Raw genomic sequence first — 20390 nt, forward strand, 5'->3', positions numbered from 1 at the left:
AAGAGCAGCATGGAGGTGGGGGGCTGTCTGTCTGTCCATCTGTCCAGGCCGCCCGGCCAGACCTCAGCACCTGTGGGCCCCACATGTTACCCTTCCGCCACTTAGTCTCCTAGCCTGCCGTAAGAGCCCCGAGTTTTCCACTTCCAGGACAGTCAACACCTGTCTCGGGTCTCTTGTAAAAAAGATAATGCTGCGGGAGGTGAGGAAATGCCAAGAGTTGTAAAAGGGCTCAGAAAAGTCAAAGAAGTGATGTATAAATGTAGTCGATTATCATCATGTTGCACTCAAAAGCCATGGAAAACAAAAATTAGGACAGTAAATCTACAGCCCTAAAAAATACACATATAAAAACATGAATGAATGCAGTTCCAAATCTACAGATGGCATTTGGGGATTGTCTACTGCTTTAAGTCTCAATGCCCCTGTTCTGCCTCCACAAAGCCCACCAGGGAGTTAACTGTAGGGGAGACCAAAATTCTTTCACCTCACTGCCCCAGAAGAGGCAGGGCCAGCCACAGGCAGAGGGGCTGCACTTTGGCCATAGATAGAACACGCATGCATCACAGGAGGGGCAGGGCTTAGAAATGTATATGCAGACCCAGGAGGGCCGGCCAGGAGGCACTGAGCCAGGGCTTCATCTCCCCAGCCCGCCCCGGCCAGGAGGGGGCTCTGGGGCCATCTCTGAGGGCTGCAGGTCCCCATGGATGGGGACAGCTGTCACTCCTGCCTGTTTCCCAGCCCACACCGGAGAGGGTGTGGAGCAGAGACCAGGAAGCTGTCAGCACCCCTGTCCTTGAACTCAGGGGCCTGAGAAGTCTGCATAGAATATCTTCAGACCGAGGAGATGGTCAAAGGCACGCGTTCAAACGCTTGGGGAGGGAAGTGCTGAGAGGGCTCTGGGTGCCCTGAAGCCCAGGAGTGGCCCAGAGGTGGGCCTGTCACCTCAGGACATTTCCCATTACAAGTGCCCTTCTCAGGGAAGGGGCATCAGGTTGGCACAGGAGAGGTCCAGGCAAGGAGGCCACTCTGCACAGGAACACTTTGGTGAGGTCTGGGGAGAGGCAAGTTTCTTTCTACCCCAGGCCCTACTGTCCTCTCAATTGGCCCATAGGAAACCCAGTGTCCACACCACTCCCAGCTCCTACCAAGGCCCAGCCCACAGACTGCTCCCAAGCGAGGTCCTGAGAGTTGGGGAAGAGGCTGGAAAGGGCCAGAGGGCCTCTGGGAGGGTGGCTGGGCAGATCAAAGCTTGCGCTCCACGGGCTGTTGTAGACACAGTTCGCTGCCCGCAGAGATGATGGGCAAGTGATTGTCCCTGTGGTAGCTGATGAGGTGACTGACACTCTCCAAGCCGTGATCCTTTGTCCGAACCACACCCTCAGGGTCCACCAGAAGCAAGTGCTTTGGCTGCCCACTCTGCAGGCGGTTGAGCACATACTGGCCAGGCGTGGTCGTGCTCTCTTGCACCAGGAAGTCTCCCTTGAGCTGCAGCAGTGCCTCAGCCTCTCGCCGGCTCTGCTTCCCATGGAACCAGGGCTCCCCTTGGAGCTGCTCAGCCATGGACATCAACTGGGGAGGTGGAGGCACCCGAAGGGCATCTTCGAATGGCTTCATGTTGAAGAGGTCCCGGGGCACACTGCCATTGACAGCAGGATTGGGGGTCCAGCCCCACCCCCTGCTTGCCGGGCCTTGTCTAGGTTCTGGATGTTGACATAGGAGGGATCGTCAAAGAGCTCTCTACCTGGGCAGGGTGGTGGAGGTGGCATCTGCTTGTGGACTTCTGGGTCTCCTGCAGTAGGCTGCCCTACGGGCAGTGTGGCTCCCAGATGGCTGGGGGTCTGGGCACTGGGTGGCTTGGGCGGAGCAGCCCCCAGCGTGGCTCCTTCCCGAAGCCTCATGTCCACCCCCCCCCAAGTTGGGGGGGCTCCTTCCCCGGGAAGTCATTCTAGTATTGGTGGTCAGATGGCTCTTCCTGCTCCTCATCCCAAGCTGAGCCATCGAAGCCGGCCATCCTGTCATGGGGGGTGACCAGCTTGGACGGGTTCTTGAGGTACTGTTTAAAGTGCAGCTCGAAGGCCTGGCCAATGGTGCTGATGACGTCCTAGGCGAGCCCTTCGGGACACTCCAGGATGTGGCAGGCTCTCTGATTCACAGGGTCTTTGGCAACATAGGCAACATACTCGGCTGTGTCCGGGTCTCCGCCGGACACAAATGAGATCGACTGCACGTGGTGGTTGGCAATCTGTTTGCAGCCTGCGGCCCTGAGGTTGAGGCTGCTGGTGGACACCGTGAGAGTGACTGGCATTCCGGCGAATTTCAGGTTACTCCTCCCCAGGACAGAGCTGAGAGGCCGGCTACAGGGCTTTCTCCTCCTAGTCGCCCCCTTAGCACCCGGTACAGCCTCGCACACCAGACTGATGGCTTCCCTGGTGACCTGAGTCCGGGTGTTGAAGTCAAGGGCACGCTTTGACTGCAGAACCTCCACGCAGCCCATGTACCGAACCAAGTAGGAAACCCCGGGTCCCATGACTTTGTCATTGGGATGCAGCCAGCCCCGCGTGGGCTTATTGACAAAGCTCCCATGACGGGTCCACTCCTCGCCCCCCAGCTGGCCCCCTTCCACCCGAGTCCTGTGCCCGCTGCCTCCATTCAGCTTGTTCATGTCCTGGAGGAGGGGCAGGGGGCCTGAGTCCAGCACAGCTGTCCCTGTGATTCCCTCCCCATCCTCGGCTGCCCTGCCTGGCTCCCCCTTAGGCCCCAGGTGCCCCCCCCGCCAGGTTGGCCAGCTTCAAGTTGCTCATCTGGGGGAAGAAGGAGCACAGGGTGGTGGGGCTGTCGTCCCCAGGCAAAGGAGGCAGGATGAGCCCCAGGGAGGAGGCTGATGGAGAGGGCAGCTCCTCCGGTGGGCTGGACCCAGAAGCCCCCTCCTCCAGCGATGACAGAGACTCATTCTGAAGCGGGTTGTACTTGGGCTTGGGGGGTAGGAGATCCATGGCTGGGAGGAGGTGGGCTGCTGCCTGGCCTGGCTCGGCCCCCCTGCCAGTCTGGCAAGGGGGCCAGGCAGGGGGCATTCCCAGCCCTTAGCCTGGCCGGACCTCTGCAGCCCAGGGGTCACAGAGGTCTGGGGAGGGATAAGGATCAGTGGCTTCCGCTCCCCCAGGTCAGACCCAGACCACTTTTCATTTTCTTAACAATGTCATTTAAAGCTCTAAATTTTGATGGAATCTCATTTATCAATTTTTTTCTTTTGTACATCATGTTTTTTATATCCTAGGAAGTTCTTGCCTACCCTAAATTCATAAACATTTTCCCTTATAATTTCTTTTTCTTAAAGTTTTATAGTTTTAGTCTTTCATATTTAGGTTCATAGATCCTTTCAAGTTATTTTTATGTATGGAAATAAAGGGTTGAGGTTAAATTTTTATGTACAGATACCAGGTGTTCTAGTGCCATTTGCTGAAAACACTATCTTTTCCTCTGCTCTTGAATTGAGTTTATATTCTATAAAATGTTAATGTTAAATAATCTTTCAAAACTCAATGGACCATATATGTGGGGTTCTATTTCTAGATTCTCTGTTCTATTCCAATGATCTATATGTCTTTCCTTACACCAACACTGCCTTGATTACTGTAGCTTTAGAAGAAGTCTTAAAATTAGGTAACAAATGTCTTCCAATACTGTTTTCTTTTTCTTTTTACTTTTCTAGATCCTTTGTACTCCTACATAACTTTTTTTTTTTTTTTTTTTGGTACCGGGGATCGAATCTCCTACATAACTTTTAAATTTCAATATCCAATTCTTCATTTATAGCAAGTATACATAGACCTGAATTTTTATATACATCTTGTGTTTTCTAATCCTGCTAAATTCAAATACAAGTTCTAGGGGCTCCTAGAGATTTCTTAGTATTTTCTCTGTAGATGATCATTTCATCTATATATAAAGATTTTACTTCTACCTTGCCAATCCTATGCTAATTGTGTCATTTTATTCCCAGAATATTTTGATTTGGGCCTATGTTTTGAAGTTTAATGGACAGATGAAGAGTAGGCATATCTGCCCTGTTCCCCACCTTAGGAAGAACGCATTGTATCTTCTCCATTCATATAAGGCATTTTTGCTGGAAGTATGGAGTACATGGCTTATTTGTTGAGAAGGTTCTGTTCTACTTCTAGTCTCCTAATAGTTTTTACCATGAACAGCTCTAGAATTTAGTCCAATACTTTTTCTCCGACTACTGACAGGATCATATGGCTTTTTCCTTTCCTCTGTTAAAATGATGACTTTTGGGGGTGGATCTTCCAATGCTGAACCAACACTACCATCCCTATAATAAAACCACTTTCTACAAACTGCCAGACCTGACTTCTAATAGTTTGTTTTGTTAAACAAATTTCTATCTATGTTCATACTTTTTACTTCTATTATCTTTATCCAGTTGTAGTGTTAGCACAATGTTGATTTCCTAAAATGAGGGGAGAAGTGTTCCTTCTTTTGTCTTCTTTAAATATTAAATATTTGATATAATTTATCAGTTAAAATGTATATGAGGGCCAGGGATTTAGCTCAGTGGTTTTGCCACCTGCTGTGCAAGCTCAAGGACCCGAGTTCAATCCCCAGTACCAAAAAAAAACCCAGAAAAAAAATGTATATGGGCCTGTTGTTGTCATATAGGTAGGTTTTCAAGCTAGGAATACACTTTCTTTAATAGGTGCTATTAAAATTTTATATTTCCTTCAGAGTCAGTTTCATTAATTTGTCTTCCAAAATCCTTCTTAGGAATTGTCAAACTTTTTTCAAAAAAGATTTTTGAAATATGCTTTCTATATCCTTTTAAATTCTGTAAAATCTGTGGCAATGTCTTCTAGATCTTGATATGGTAATTTTAAAAATGTATAATTAATATTGTGTAATAGGAAGAAAAAGTCTAAAGGAGTAGAGGTGGTGGGAGGGGTAGGGGAAAGGAAAAAAGGGAAAAGAAAAAATATGAGAAAAGGAAAGAAATGGAAACAAGGTCTTTGCCACTAGGGAAGGGTGGAGGGGGTGAAGGGATGGCAGGGGAAGGGGAAAAAAATAAGAACCAAGATACTCATGTAATGGTACAAGATCCCAATGATGAATGTAACTGTATTGTATACCTAAAATGAACCAATAAACTTAATGAGGAAAAAAATAGTATCAAATCTTCCAATCCATAAGCATGGATGCCTTTTGATTTATTTAAATCTTCTATAATTTGTTTTAGCAATATTTTATAGCTTTTGAATCACAAGTTTCATACTTCTTTTGTTAATGGATTTTTAAAATTGTGGTAAAATATGCACAGCATAAAAGCATTTTAAGTGTACTGTATAGTTCAATGTCATTATGTGCATTGATATGGCTTTGCACTCATCACTACCACCTAGCTCTAGAAGTGTCTTTATTTTTCCAAAGTGAAACTCCATAGCCATTGAATAACAACTTACCCCTCTTCCCCAGCAACTTCCTATCCCTGTGATTATTCTAGGCCACTCATATAAATGGAATCGTACAATATGTGAGCTTTTGTGTCCCACTGATTTCATTTAGCATAATGTCTTCAAGGTTCATTCGTGTTCTTGTGTGTGTCAATATTTCATTCCTTTTAAAGCCTGAATAATATTTTTTGCCATGTGTTATTTATCCATTCTCTGTTCATACTTAGTTTTTTCCCACTATTTTTGTTTTTTGTTTTTTGTTTTTTTGTACCAGGGATCGAACTTAGGACCTTGTGATTTCGAGGCAGGCGGCAGCACCACTGAACTAAATTTCTGGCCCTTTTCCCACTATTTGGCTAATGAGATCAATGCCCCTATGAGCAGGGCATACAAATATCTGTTTGAGTGCCTGTGTTTAATTCTTTGGGGTACATACCCAGAAGTAGAAGTTCTGAATCATATGGTAATTCTGTGTTTCATTTTTATTAGTAATGGATAATTTTATTTTATTGTCTGTTTTTATTTTTATATTTATTATGCAATTATAAAATATTATTTTAAAACTTAATTACGTGACTATATTCTGAAGGTTAAGTGCACACATGTCTGTGAGCCCTGCAACATTCCCCACAATCTGTGAACTAATTCACGTTTGCAGTGGAGCTAATGTGTGGTTGGTGTAATCATTTTGCTGACAACTTGGAAGCTCATCCGTGCCCCTATGTGCCAGAACGTGATTGGCACAAGTACCCTGGACTCCTGTCTATGGTATGGTTGGCATATCTGTGTCTGCTCCACACACTTGCCCCTCAGAGCACACCATGGTGTTCTCAGAGCAGTGCAGGTACCAGGAGGCAAAAGAGGGGCAATAAAAAAATACAGTGAATGTTCAAATTTTAAAAATATTTATTACAGTAAAAGACACATTGCCATTAACCCCCCTCAAAATACTCCCTCACTCTGAACACGTTTATCCTGTTGTTCTTGCTACTTTCTGAAGCAGCTCTGGAAATCATTCATGAGTGTCTTCAGTTTCTCTGTTCTAGCTTCCTCAATGTCCAGAATGGATTCAAAATGTTTACCTTTCATGGTCATTTGACTTTGGGGAAGAGTCAGAAGTCATGTAGTGCCAGATCTGGTGAATAAAGGTGGATGCGGACACAAGGCAACATTTTTATGATCCCACTTTTCCACTGGATGGGACTTGACAATAGCATTCACAATAATTTTGATCATATCTTGTGAAAAAATCTTCACAAAAGAGGACTTCCAGAGCTGCTTCAGAAAGTAGCAAGAATGATAGAATGAGAGTGTTTGAAGGGAGAAATATTTTGAGGGGGAATTAATGGCAATGTGTCTTTTACTGTAATACATTTTAAAAGTTTAAACTTTCACCATACTTTTCAGTCACCCCTTGTATGCCCACTCCTGTATTTGGAGCAGCGATGGGGACTCTATTGACTTTCTGATTGGTGACATCCTCTACTTTCTGGCTCAAGTCTCTGCTATTTACACCTCAGTCATGTGATGTTCCTTTTCCCGGGCTGCTCATAAAATGGGGAAGAAGAGTTTTGCAGCTTTGGCAAATAAGCCAATGTGCAAACGGGAACAAGAGCCCTGGGACTTTCCTAAGACAAACAAAGGATTTAAAAGAAAAAACAATATTTAGCTGAGCTCAAAATTCCCACTTCCACACTAAGAAAACAACTTGTTGCAGGTCACTTGCAATATTTAAAAGTAGCTCTAACTGCACTTAAGCACGTGTTTCATTTGGAAAAGGCCAGTTTTTACCTCAATGAAGAACTGCTATTCTCTTGACTTGTCCACTCAGTGGCTCATCCCATTGCTTGTCCATTCCAGTTCTCCAAAAGCCTCACTCATTTCCTGCTAGGTTGCTGTTGTCCCTAAACCTTGAGCTTCCTAGTAATCCTGTTTCTTAATTTTCAGGCATTTACCCTTTTGTAGTAATGAGTCAAAGCTCCTGGTAGTTGTCAAATATTCCTCTTACGTAGGCCAAGCCTTCCAAGGAATGACATCATGGAGTCAAGATGCAAGCAGATGTGATAGAGCTGTTGATGCTGGCCCTGGGCAGAGGAAGGAGCCGTAGGGGAGGCCAGCATGTGTGCCAGGGCCTGGCCACTTCCAGAAGAGTCATCAAGGATGTAGGATATGAGTCCCACATGCCCAGATTTAGATTCTGGAATCGAGGCCTTTGGGGAATCACGGAGAGTAGAGTTTATTGCTCCAGCTGCTGCTTGGGGTCAGGAAACATTCAAGACCAAAGTTTTAAAGACAATGGCCTGGGGACCTATTAACCTGTTTCTGAATGATTGTGAAGCTCATAATGATTTTTAAATCTTTAAATATTTGAGAAAAATCAAAAGAATGTTACTTTGTGACAAAATTACACAAAATCCCATGTTCAGTGTCCATACATCAAGTTTTGCCGAGGCACTGCTGTAGCCCTCTGCCTATGGCCATGTGCTTGTGGCTGCTCCCTGTTCCTCCCCACAGGACAGCTGAGGAGCTGCACCAGGGACTGTGTCCTGTAGGGCCAAGCATGTTTACTCTCTGGTCTGCACAGGAATTGGGCAGTTCTGTGTTCTAAACTTTTTTCCACAAAGTCTAGCAGCCAGAAAAGAGGAGAAAGGAGCAGGAGAAGAGAGTGCCAAGCCACAGCCACTACCTCCACGGAGTCCCTGGCAGTGCAGGTCAGGAGCAGGCTTTGGGGACTGTGCTGAGGTCCGGTCCCTGTGCTTCCATAAGGCACACTCTGGGGGGTAGCAAGGACTAACTGCCACCAGGGGACCTGTGCCCTAGCTCCTCACCCTGTTAGGTCCTTCCTTGTCTCTTCTTTGTCCCTGGCCCCCTTAATGAGAGCTGTTTTTCCTCTTTTGGTCCCAAGCAGATGAAAAGGTCAGCTCCATCTCCATTAGAGAAAAACTTGGGTTGCTGGAGAAGGTGGATAATGGTTGAAGAGAGATCTCGGATGGAGAAGCAACAATGCTGCAGGCCTTCCACATGCCCACAGTGAGCATCCTTTCTGAATGAAATTCATGCAGCCTCTTTCCAGCTCCAGGCTCCATCCTGAATCCTGATGTAGCCCACGGCTGATGTCTTCAGACTCGTGTGGGAGAATGAGTCTTTAGGTCCCAGGGGTGGAATCCAGTGTCGGGGTGGAGCTGTCATAGATTTGGCTCCCAAGAGGTAGAGGTTGCTGGGCAGAACTGGACCAAGCTGCTATGGGGACCATGAACTCCCTGTTCTAACAGAACTACTGTGATGGTTAGAATGCGAATGTCAGAGCACCCCTGGGTGCCAGGATTACATGAACCAGAAGGCTCACAGATTCAGGGGCAGGCACACAGCACAGCAGCTAGGAGCTCTGAAGTCAGAGAGGAGTTAAGGCCCTACGGTGGCTCTACCACACTCAGCACCCATTTGGCAAAGTGGTCAGGCGGATCTTCCACTTTCTTATCTATAAAATGGGGTTGGTGGTTCTTACTACACTAAGATATGGGGAGCGGGGAAATCACAGTGGCAGCTGCTGCTGGACAGTTATGACAGGCGGTCATCAGCTGCTGTCGTGTTTCTCAAAAAAAGTCCAAAAACTTGGTAGGAAAATTTCTCTCCATGTTTTTTTTCTTCCTCAAGTTCAAAAAGACTTGAGGACAGGGAATAGAGGAAATGACAAATAAACAGAATAGCGGCCCTCAAATAGTGCACTTGTCTTCCAGCTGAATGCTGTGTGACTCTCATGTGCCACGTCAGTGGGAGGCCATTAGCTGGGTTGTTGATTTGCCTCCACAATTCAAGAGAGTTGGCAAGGGCCAGAGACATTTGTCAGATGCCCAATGGCAAATATGTTACAGATGATGGCTGGTAGGGATCTGGGAACCAGAGAACATCACACTGATTTGTTTTCATATTTTTCCTGTTTCACAAAACCATTAACCAAAAAGCCCATGTGGCCGAAGAACAAAATGTTGTTGGTAACTAACACCAGCTTCCGTCACATCTGCCCTTTGCCAGTGGCTTCCAAAGTTCTGATCCTGCTGGCTTAACAATATAGCTACTGTGAGAAGAGGCTCCTGAAGCCCAGGGTTTATAGTGGTTCTCCAGGCATCAGGGAGCTGAGCCACCTGTATGTATGCAAGAGACAGTGAGCTGAAGATCGGAACATCCAGATCCCCCTTGTCCACTCTAATCCACTTCTCCTCTGGGTGCCAAGCACTGGTGAGACTTCAGACGTATGGAGATAAATTGAACCGGATGCACACACCCACACACACATGCATGCATACTGACACACACACAGAATCAGACACACACACAGAATCACACACACACACTGAGACTCTTCCATTCTCTCTCAAGTTGGTGTGGACAGAAGATAGTGGGAGTTAGAGAAGCCCGCCCCCCATTACCCTGAGATGCCCTGCACCTTAGATGCCATAGATGAAGATGGAAAGTGGAAGCAAAATGAGCAGAGTCTCAGTTTTGATCATTGAGCAGAAACTGTGTGCAAGAACAGAGTTCTCTACCCTCCGGGAACTAAGTTGGGATCAGCTGTGGATGAGACGCACACAAGGAAGTGCGGCTGGAGGTCTCCAGGGCAGCATCACCTCAGATGCAAGGACTGCTTGTCAGCCACTGCAGGTGCTCAGCCCTGTGCACAGTGCATGAGGAGGAAGAGGTGAGTCAGGAGAGCTGAGAACCTCTCACGCTGGCTGTGGTGGTGTGGAGCTGCTGGGCATTTGGGTACCTGAAGACATGGTAATCCCAGGTGTGTCTCCGAGAAAAGGAAAGGCTGTTCTACATGGATCATGACAATGTGTCCTCCCTTCAGAGTTGCCCAGACACTGAGCTGATGACTGGACACTCTCTCCATTTGCTTCCTAGCCATTGGGAGAGCTGTCACAGAGTTTTACCATCGCGTGAAGGCAGTGGGTGGTTTGTTACGTGTTAGAAAGGGAGGCTCAGCCCTCTGGTTGAGGACACCCGTGGATATCGCAGGGCTAACTCTTCCTCTACTCCAGGGCTCAAGCGCATGAGATGGCGTGGGAGCCCAAGAGCTGGCACCCTCCATCCCACACACCCTGTGTCTCTTCTCTCTGTAATCTGGTCCTCTGCCTTCAGGTCACCATGATGTCCTCCTCGCCCAGTGGAAGTAAAAACTCCACTCCGTGCACTAAGCTTGGCCTTTCACTTTTGAAGTTCAGATTTCAGAGTGTCTAGAAAACTCCTTTCACTTTCAATACAGGCAAGGTCTTGTGAAATAATGTACTTTGTTGTCTCTCCATGTTTTATAATCGGGGTCACTTAGTGACAGATACTATCCTGTCTACATCAGTCAGTACTAACTAGAGAAACAGATTTAATTCAAGCTATACCAATATATAAGGAATCAAGTGTGGAAGAGTGCAAAAGGCCTGTCTGTGCACTGGAGATCAGAAGGCCTGGAGCTCACTGTAGTGGCCCATGAGAGGCCATACCAGGAGGCTGAAGGGTCTAGGATGGAAGGCAGGAGACAATGTCCAAGGTGAAGGTGAAGACTAGAGCTCCTCCAAAGAAACAGAATTCAGCCTTCCTTCTTGGTTTCTCTTTTATTTCACTAAGGTGACAAGCTGCTCTAGGGTGGGTCTTCTGTCTTCAGTAAATCCCCTCAGCCACACCCAGAACTATGCTGACCCAATTTTGTTGGGGGTTTCTCACTCAAGTTGATACAATCAGTTAACTATCACACTGTCAGAGAGTCAACTTCACCACCATCAAGAAGTGGGGTAAACGTGGTGCACTTTTAACAAAACAAGAAGGAGGACACTCCATGATAACGACCGGAGTGCAGACCATGCCCTCAGTGGTAACAAGGGGAGCTGTCATCAGTATCCAGTGTTGTGCACTGCTCAGAGTGTCTGTGCTGTACGTTTACACAGTGGCCAGTGGGTGTGTCCATACCGCATCACACAGACCTGTGAGGACATCCTTTGCACTGTGACAGTAGGACAGCTGTGACATCCCTAGGGAATAAGACTTTCCCAGCTTAATTTAATCTTATGGGACCAGCATTATACTGTATTTCCCTGAAAGTAAGACTGGGTCTTATATTAGTTTTTGCTCCAAAAAGTATAAAAGGGCTTATTTTCAGGGCGAGTCTTATTTTTTCATGTACAAAAATTTACATTTATATATGTACATCAATCTACATTTATTCATGTACAAAAATCTACTTTTATTCATATATTAAAAAACTACATTTGTTCAAATAGTCACGTCATCTTTTTCTGGAACATTGTCGTCACTCTCCAAACCCTGAATTCCAGCCTGAATTTCTTACAACCCCATCTTGTAGAACCAGTGGCCTCGATCTCTCATAGAGAGTTTTCCTTAAATGAGTGCTTCGTGTACAGGTAGCCTGGATTGTAGTGGATCATTACAACACACGACGGACTGAATTATGAAAATTCCCATTAAACACAACCGTGTCCGTTTGTTATCAAGTGCACGCATTATTGATGCATTGTGTCTGTACTCTGGTCATTCGGCAGTAAGTCTCAAATTCATCTGTTTACATAGATATTTAACTTCTCATCCAAAGGAGCCCCCTTGGGTATTTACAAATACTTAATTAGAATTTATATTATCATTTATTTAAGGTATTAATGTTAATATCATTTATTTATATTCAATATGTACAGTATTATTATTTTATAATTCACTACACTTGTCATGTGTTGCAATGGAAATACTAAATGCATCCGTCTGGGGTAGAGGTTATATTATAAGCATGCTGAAAAGTCATGGTAGAGTTAGGTCTTATTTTCAGAGAAATGCAGCACATGTGATCCACATTTGACTGAAATGTCACTAAGGCAGTACTTGGCTGTAATCCGCTTAAACTTGGAATCACCTCTTTGTTTTCTTCCTTTGTTTGCCGCTCCCCCAGGGCTCCCCCAGGGCCAGATATAGAGAAGCTGTACTTGCTCCCTGAGGTTGAGGGGAGGGAAGGGTGGAAAAAGGTCCTAGATAATATTAAGCCTTATTTACTTACACAAGTAAAACTGTGGGTTTTGTTTTTCCTTCATTGAGTAATATTTACATAACAAAGTCCTTGTTTGGATAGTTGCGTTGGCAGTACGTAGGTCCGTGTGACTTGGGATCTAGTACTGACCACTTGCCCTGATCTTCTCCAGCCTGACGGGAAGAACACTACCTCACTCCGATCAACAATGACCACTTTGTGGGAGACCGGTCTCATTTTTACTCTTCAGACAGTTGCACACCATCACTTGATCACTGAGCAAAGCCCAGCCATGTGAGTGCCTGGATTAGGATCCCTGTAGACTCATGTGATGGTCACTGCACACATGATCTTTAAATTATCATGGTTTGACTTACACTTTTTTTAACTTTACAAGCAATCTGCATTTGGTAGAAACTGAATAGAATGTACATTATTATATGGTCAGCACCCATGTAAGAATTCTGATTTTTTAACTTTCAGTGCAGCATTTAGCAAATGACACAAGATGGGTCACAACACTTGATTGTGGAAGGGGTTGTGTGTTAGATGATTTTGCTCACCTGTTGGCTATGATGTGAACTACTGAAGTAGGTTAGGTGTACTAGATGCATTTTTTACTTGTATTTTCTATTTTATTTATTTTTCGGTACTGAGGCTGGAACTCAGGACCTTGTCCTTGCCAGGCAGGCAGGGCGCCACTGAGCTACAACCCCGGCCCTCTTATATTTTCTACTTTCCATGGCTTGTCAGTAAGCAGTGGAGCATTGGCACACCTTTGAACTTCTTTTCCAATGGTGAGAAGTGGCCATCAGGGCCTGCCTAGTACCCAGACCCCCAGCACCCGGTCGCTGCTGTGACCTCTGACCTTCACCTGCAGGCTGTGCCTGGGTCTCTTAATGAACAGGTCAGGTTGCTGCTCCTCCTGCCCGCGAAGCCTCACCTTGGGACCTAGGGCTGGTGACCCAGGTGCTGTTTCCTGTGTCTGGGGCCTCACATGAACAACTTGTCTTCCTGAGCCTGGCTGATTTCACTCAACACAAGTGATCTACAGTTCCATCCGTGCTATTACAGATGACAGGGTTTCGTCCAACTTATGGCTGAATAGTAGCCACTGTCCAATTCTCTCATTGTTCTCTGGGGGTTTAACAGGCCCAGAATGAGTGTTCTGAGCCTTCCTCTGTCTAGCACCGAGGATGACCGGCTGCTGGTGGCCTCTGCCAGCTTGACTGACTTTGCTTCCTGTCCCTCTGCTATTCCTGCTCACACACAGTTGTCCCAGGGCTTCACGGAGAATTCACACATGCTGCTCCTTGGCCTCCCTCCACTTCCTTTCAAAGATGTTTCTGGTGTGTTCTGTTTGGGCTCTGCACTTCCGAAACAGCCTCTAGATTCCTGCCTATCTTGGGGGCAGACATGGCAACTCCCTCACCCTCGCCTTGTGTACTGAGTTGAATTGTGTTTCCCCCCAAATTTGTCCAAGTCCTAACCCTTGCTACCTGTGAGTGTGAGCTATTTGGAAAAAGGATCTTTGCAGATGTAATTAAGATGTGGAGATGAGAGGATCCTAGATTTAGCATGGACTGTGAAGCTGAGGGCTGGTGTTCTTCTGAGAGAGAGGAGAGAGACTTAGGATGAGGCCAAGGCAGGAGGTAGCAGGTGCAAGTCAAGGAAAGTGGAGGGTCACTTGCAGCCTCCAGAAGCCAGAAGAGGCAGGGAACCAAACGCTGGCTCTCCTGACTCACAGGCTCTCGCTGTGCCTGGTGGGCAGATACGAAGGCCTGTCTCATCAGCACTGTGAAGGTCTTGCCCCTTTAGTGGGCTCTGAGCCATCAGCGGGCACTGCCCCTCCAGTGGGCCTTGCTCCTTTGGTTGAATGAGGTGGCTGCTCCCTCACAGGCTCTGCAGGGCCAGTCCCGCCAACCTCTCCATTGCAGGCTTCTGGTCTCCAGAGCTGGGAGGGAACCCACTTCTGTGGGTCAACCTGTGGAACCACAGCTGGTGGCCTTATCCTGCACTGCAAGCCCAGTGCTGGTGGCAGCTGCACTGTCTGGCCCCTCCAGGGTCTCTGCTCTGAGTCCCTCCCTCTGTCAGCCCTGCCACAGGAGTGGGCTCTTAGAGGTCCTGTGAGATCCTAGAGACCTCGTGTTGGATTTTCTCTGGGGAGAAGCATGCCGTTCCCTTCAGAAAATCAGAGTTTCCTTCTCTGGCAGATTTGCCAGGTTGGATACACACACAGCTCCCATAGGGTGGGGACTCAGGCAGAGTAGCACCTGGAACCTGCTCAGGCAGAGTGGAGGAGCCACTGTGCACACCTTTCTTAGGGTCCTCCTGGGTCTGGTTCTTGGGCCTGTTGATCCAGAAGTTCCTAGCTGAGTGAAGCTTTCCTGTCTTGCTAAGTCTTCTGGGAAACACAACAAAATTCTTTTTAACTTCTGCAGCCCTTTTGCTCATCAGAGAATATGGTCTCAGTTATCCCTGAAACCCATGCCAGCTCTCACCTCCTGTGGTCTTGCAATTTCTCCTTGCTCTCCAAGGCTCTGCCTTGCCTGCCAACCACTGCTGGGATCTTGGGAGGGTGACCAAATGTCCTAGTTTTTGTGGGACCAGAGGCATTTCCCAGAGTGTGGGGACTTACACTGCTACAACTAGGAATTCCCAGGTAAATGGGGCTGGGCTGCTCCACCTAGTGCTGGGGAGACACAGGAACCTTTGAGGACAAAGTCCTGTTCATACTGACAGTGCCAAATATTACTAAGTTATTAATTTGTTCTTATTGAAAAGTAAAGATTAAACTCCTATCTATAGCTTTTTTTTTTTTTTTGGTACCGGGGATCGAACTTGGGTCCTTGAGCTTGTGCAGCAGGCAGTGAAACCACTGAGCTATATCCCCAGCCCCCTTCTATAGCTTTTTAAGAAGTCATTTTGTGGTATTTCATTTTTTGCGGGGGAGTATAATTTCCATAGACCTGTTTCTAGGTTCTCACCCTGCATGTTGCTGCAGTTCAGTGCTTCTTCAAAGCATTGTCTGAGATCTGGTTCCTCAGAAGGGCGATTTTTAAACTGTGCATGAAGGAGATTTAGTGAAGAAATGTTCCAGGAAAAACTGGTAAGAACGTGACATTTTCGCTGTCATTGCCTCCATCCTCCCCACAATTCCACAGAAGGGGTAAAATACAAAGGAGACTCAGGAGAGCTGATCACAGACCAGGAGGGATCTGGGGCACACCTCACCCCAGGAGGTGGATGGGAAGCAAGAAGCACCAAGGGACAATATCAAGAAGTAACATCTCCAGAAGGTACCTAGCTCGATCCCACCGGGATGCTCTGAGCCAATGTGAATTCCAACCCAGAGACACCCTCATCGAGGAGTGGCACTGTAACTCACTGACCAAGAGCCACTCTTGGTGGGACATATGGTCCAGGCACCCAGTCTGAATGCTTCAGAAAATAGGCTTCTGGAGCCTGAGGATTGTCCTCTGACCAAGAGGCTCAAATTCAGCGGCCTGGGAGTGAAAATAACAGAGGCCCAGTGGTAAGAAGATGAACCGAGGGGCTGATGGCCTTCCCGGCTGAGGTGTTAGGACTCCAGGGTCTGCTTGGCAGGGCTGAGCCCTCTCCACCATCCCTGTGCTTCCTCATCCTGTCTGAGACCACACTGAGACCCATTTCCTGGACCCCACACCATGGCATCTACAAGATCCTTGGGCTGAAGAAAGAGTGAGGCCAACATTTCCTTCTTGGCGTTGGTCACACAGCCTGGCCTCTGCTTCTCTTCCGTTTCTTTATCCAGAGACTGTCTGCCTAGGACCTGCCATGTCTCCATTGCACAGCCCCAGGTACAGTGCTGCCATCTCACCCACGGCTTTCCAACTCTTGCAGGTCTGTTGCTCTTTTTTGAACCCAAGGGTTCCTTTAAGATGAAAGGCTGCCACATTCTCCCGGCTCCTTGCGACTTCATACTCCTGCTCCCAACACATACACACACACACACACCTGGGGTAAAGGCCCTGACTCCAGTGTGGAGACACCGGGCCCCACATTTGCTGACCCCAGTCCTCTCTCCTCAGTCCCCACCCCTTTGAGCTCAGCCTGCCCTGGTCACAGCCAGACACAGCTGTCTCCAGCCTAGCTCTCTGCTTCCTTACCAGACATGCAGCTTGGGTGCCCACCTCCCAGTAGAGCTGAGGTCCAAGCCCTGGCCAGAAGCCTCTCTCAAACTGTTTCCTGTCATTGTGCGCACCCTGCCAGCACAGTGGGTGCTGCAGGAACTGGTGGACCAGAGCAGAATGAATTCTTTGTCATTTAAAGACACAACCTGTACTATGCAACATGCTGGGAAGGAGCTGAGAAACCGGAAGCTGGAGGCTGCCTCCCACTCCCGGAAATCTTCTTTGGCCCCACCCTGAATCATTCTACCCTCCTTCCATGAGACCTGGCTGGGTCCTAGTGCTGGAACTCACCTGTGCCCTCGAATGGAGAGCGTGAGCCAGGTCACCTCTGAGCTCCCCATGTTACTGGGCTCCCAGCTCTCCCTGAGTGGGTGGCAGCTCCTCTGCAGGGAGCTTTTAGGTCTTGAGGCCTTGCCTCTTGATGAGGAACTCGGGCCCCAGGGTTCACCAAGGCTTCTACTGACACCCATGTGACATCGCTGACATCATCCCCTATATGTGAGTCCTGTGAACCCAGCTTGGACCCAGATACAGGCACAGTGGGAGTACGGTGACCATGTCCAGGTGTGGAGATGCCCCAAGAAGATGAGTAGACGTGTCCCTTGCACTCAGGGGATGTGTGACTGAGAAATTGCTTACTCACCCACAAATCACCACTGTGAAATGTCTCCCCCACCTCATCAGCATCAGACCACATGTCTCTCTCTTTTTTGTGGCACATAGATTTGACTCTGAGTAAAATATGTGGAAAGAATTAGGGGCCCAGAGGTGGTGGCTTTGGAGCCAGAGGCAGGCTGCAACCGTAGCAGTACAATCTGGCATCCTGCTGAGGGGCTGTGCCTGCGTCATGGTTCAGAGTACATTCAATGATTTCAGCGAAGGTTCATCTGGGACCTGTTGGTGAAGTCGCTGATCTCATCCTGAGTGATTCTTCCATCCCTGCCCTCTCTCGTCCTGGTGCAGGGTGGGGTGCCCTCTACCTGAAGCTTTAGCTCTTCCTACCACATCCTGTTCTGTCTGCTAGTCTCGCTCCTCCAGGAAGGGGGCACTCCTTCTGGGGGGAGGGCTCCTTTGAGTCACCCAGCACAGCAGGTGGGAGGGGCCACACAGTGGTTCAGAGCGAAAACGTGAGAGCGTGTGCAGGAGAAACCAGCCTTGAGTGTCCAGCTTCCGTGCCATGGGAGGGAGACATTATTTTTCTCAGGGAAAGACCAAGAAACAACTTTCCTGCACCACTCTATGGAGGGGAGGCCAGGAGGTGTATCTGGGCGTCCAAGAGAAGGGGTGCTGGTCCTTCCTTCACACCCTATGTTCCCCCAAGCAGGCACCACACTTCCCTCCGGTGCCCCTACTCACTCAGCCTGCTCATCAGTAAGAGTCAATTTGAATACAGCATTTCCATGCTTCATATTTTTCTATCCTCTGTACCTTATAAACAATGCCTACATATTATTGATAAAATCAGGAAAATAATCATGACTTTTCTAACTATGCAAAGGGTAGATTTTTCTGTTAGCTGACTACAGCTGGTTCAGTTACAGGGAGCCATGGGGAAGTCTCAGTGCAGGTCATAGCAAGTTCTTGGCTTCTGGTCACTGTCTCTCTCTGCATGTCACTGTGGAGTAGTTTGATCACATGGATCACGCCTTTGTGCCCTTTGACATCTAAATTCCTGCATATTCCTAGGTACAGTGATGGATCATTTATTTTCCTCTTACTCTGGCACATAATTTGCTTTTTATTACTTGTTATGATTTTATAACTAAATATCCACTGTACTCCTTGCACAGTAAGTTGTACTAAAAGTTACACAAATGAAAGGGAAATTCTCAGGCTCCATGGAGACTACCATGAAAATATTTGCATAAATCTTTTAGGCATGTAAATGAGCACATGAATAATTTTATATTTATATATATTTAATAATGTTATACTTATTTTCATTTTTGCTAACTCTCTCTGCTTCCACAGTCCCTATGATAGTTCTCTCCTCTTCAAATACAGCCTTGTGTGAATGATTCACACATTTTCTGCATGCATTCTTGCATGGTTATACTCACAATGAACTCACACACTGTGCTTCTGGTGTGTTTATTGTATCATAAATTAATATTATCTATACTTTTCTTGTCCTTGTTAATATTTTGAGGTAAATAATGATAAGGGTATCTTCCAACTTTTCATCTGTTTCTTTATCAGTGGGCTTTCATTTACAGTTGTCCCCCACTACAAAATTTCACTGGGATGGGTCTCTAGAAGTGAGATAGCTGAAAAGATAATATTTTATTTAATTCAGTAGACATTGCCACAGTCCTGTCAAAGAAAGTTGTAAAAAAAATTTGTAATTTTTGCCAAAAAATAAGTTTAAAAATCCCTTCACATGCACTTCACTTTTGCCAACTCGTTGGGGTGAGAAATGTCATATCACTGTTACTTTAATTTGCATTTTCTCTGATTACTTGTGAGACTGAGTATCTGCTTTCTGATTCATGTTTAATTATCAAATATTTTCATTAAGCAGCAGATTTGAGGCAAGCCTAACAGGCACCCATATGGGCAACCCTGGGGTGAGGCAGCTGCTTAGCATTTTGTGGTAATTGCTTCAGATGCTTGTTCTATTCCCTTTACTTTCTGACAATTCTCCTCTCTCCTCCTCCTCCTTCCTCTCTGAATCTGTTTTGAAGAATTCAGCCATGTCAGTTGCCTGCCTCTTTCTTCTAAAGACAACCATCCTTCAGAGTTGGGTGCATCCATCTAGGACTTTTAAAAATTACTTATCTATTTATTCACAAACAAAATATATTAATACTTTGAGTTATAAAAATATGCACAGCATTTTCAATTCAATGTTATATTTTTAGAATTCTGCATCAAGGTCATTTAAGTTCTCTAATAGGTTCCTCTGTATGACTAAATCAGTTTGTTAATTTCTCTACTAAATATAGCTTTCCTGCTTTTCACTATTGCTCACAGAGCAATGAATATTCTTGTATATGTCTCTGTATTAGTTAGCTTTCCTGGTGCTGAAACAAAACACTTGACAATTCCAATTTAAGGGAGAAGAGATTTAATTTGGCTCACGGTTTCAGAGGTATCAGTCCATGGTTGGCTGGCTCCAAGGCAGGAACATCATAGCGGAAGGGTGTGGTAGAGCATAGCTGCTTACCTCATGGTGCCAGGAAGGAGAGAACAGGGCAAATGCCAGAGAAGAAAGATCCAGGGACCAGATATAGTCCCAAAGGTCATGCACTCATTACCAGATACACCCAGAATTGTACTTTACTAATTCAGATGTCATCAAATCTATCAAGTTAATAGGCAAGATTAACTCAGTCTCTCTGGATACCTGTGGGAAGTTTCATGGAGTTACAATCACTGTCCCAGGATTTGCGCAGCTTTGACATTCCTGATACCACCTGGTGCACTCCCAGCAATCAACTGATTTCCCCTCACCTAGGAGGAGAGCCCATTCCTCCATAACCTCACCAGCAACTATGTTTGCAGACTTAGTCAATCTGAATGCCATAGTTATCTTGTTTTAATTTTTCATCTCCCTTAATTATCAATGAAGTTAAGTTATTCTAACAGAATTAACATTATTTGAGTTTTTATGAATTGACTATCTATTGCGGCATATTTTAAAGAGTTGATTAGTGAGGTCTGGGCACGGTGCCACATGCCTATAATCCCAGGGCTTGGGTGGGTGAGGCAGGAGGATCACTGTGAGTTCAAGGC

The 20390-nt window shown here is 46.6% G+C and overlaps 1 pseudogene; it reads right to left on the bottom strand.

Moving 5' to 3' along the window:
- Window positions 1-1198: 1198 nt before the first annotated feature.
- LOC101715468 (SHC-transforming protein 1 pseudogene) lies at window positions 1199-3167 on the bottom strand (annotated as a pseudogene).
- Between the last annotated feature and the right edge of the window lie 17223 nt (window positions 3168-20390).

The sequence above is a fragment of the Heterocephalus glaber genome, unplaced genomic scaffold (genome assembly GCF_053883595.1).
Source record: "Heterocephalus glaber isolate CG9 unplaced genomic scaffold, H.glaber_assembly_v1.0 deba00001531, whole genome shotgun sequence".
Classification (NCBI taxonomy): domain Eukaryota; kingdom Metazoa; phylum Chordata; class Mammalia; order Rodentia; family Bathyergidae; genus Heterocephalus; species Heterocephalus glaber.